Here is a 1,790-nt window from a genome sequence, read left to right on the forward strand (position 1 = left end):
AAAGATCCAGTTTCTATTAAATATTATATACAATTGTAATCTAATTAATAACGTACATCGTGTATTGAACAAATTAGTTATCTTATAAAATATTAGAGTTACTACATCGGATTTAATTTAATACATTATGATTAAATAATCTAGTCAAAAAACACAAAAAATAGTTGTCTTATACCAATAATCGGAACACAGACGGAGTCAGATTCAATTTCATACATTGTAATTAAATAATATAGTTAACAATTGTCAAAAGATTAAAATGATACCAATAGTTTTAATATGAATAATATCGGCCGTTTTAGCTGATCTTGTATTACGCTATCTCCCATTTTAGCTGATATTGTATTACGGGACCTGGAGAAAGATGTGATTACTAAATTAAAAATTTTAACATTCCACTATATTATAGATATGTGGTTATTCTTGCAATTCCAAAAAATCAAATCAACGAGACATTACATAAATTTAACTCCTTTCATGACAGGATTATTTACTTGCGAACGGAATTATGAGGGTGCGATAAATTTTCTAGATGTTACTGTGTATGTTAAGGAAGGACAGATTAGATTTAACAATTATAAAAAACCGACGAATTCTGGACGCTATCTTAGTTTTCAATCGAATCATCCGATTGAACATAAAAAAGGTGTTATTATCGGCCTACTTGACAGAATTCTATTTCTTGCACATCCAGAATTTCACAATAAGAACATAGAAATGATGATTAGTACCTTACTTGACAACGGCTATCCATTAGACTTAATTTTTAATACCATTAACAAAAGAATCAAATGTCTTGCTAGAAGAAAGAATTTATATGAGAACAATTTTCAAAATTCAAAAAACGATAATTCTATTAATACATATTTTACGGTGCCATACATAAAAAATATCTCAGAAAAATTTAGATCAATCACGGAAAAAAATAATTTTAAAATCGCGTATAAACCTATGAATAAATTAAATTCGATAATCAAAACAAGTAAAGATAAACTTGATATAATGGAACAATGTAACGTGGTTTATAAAATTAATTGCTTGAATTGTGAATCCTCATACGTCGGACAAACTAAGAGAAAAATAAAAACGAGACTGAAAGAACATAAATCTAGCACTTCCAATTCTAACACAGTGCATAATGTAGTAGCACAGCATCAAATTAAATTTGATCACAAATTCAATTGGGATAACATTGAAATTTTGGACACAGAACCTTTCTTTCAAAAAAGGTTCACATCAGAAATGATATACATTAAAAAATAAAGAAAAGGAATCAATAAACAAAACGACACTGAAAAGTTATCCGAATCATACTTTCCGTTATTAAACATATCGTCCTCTACATGATTCCAGAACTTTCTACCGCTGACTCAGTAAATGTATATAAACTGTCAGATTTGTACAGATGTTAATATAACGTTTTTAGCATTAGTTGGTATCACATGAGTTTTCCACGTTCTTGATTGCAAATCATCTCTTCTTCGACACAGGTATTCTATTAAAATAATTATTTATATTAAAACTATTGGTATCATTTTAATCTTTTGACAATTGTTAACTATGTTATTTAATTACAATGTATGAAATTGAATCTGACTATGTGTTCCGATTCTTGGTATAAGACAACTATTTTTTGTGTTCTTTGACTAGATTATTTAATCATAATGTATTAAATTAAATCCGATGTAGTAACTCTAATATTTTATAAGATAACTAATTTGTTCAATACACGATGTACGTTATTAATTAGATTACAATTGTATATAATATTTAATAGAAACTGGATCTTT

The sequence above is a fragment of the Trachymyrmex cornetzi genome, unplaced genomic scaffold (assembly GCF_001594075.2).
Source record: "Trachymyrmex cornetzi isolate Tcor2-1 unplaced genomic scaffold, Tcor1.1 scaffold1668, whole genome shotgun sequence".
In the NCBI taxonomy this organism is placed as follows: Eukaryota; Metazoa; Arthropoda; class Insecta; order Hymenoptera; family Formicidae; genus Trachymyrmex; species Trachymyrmex cornetzi.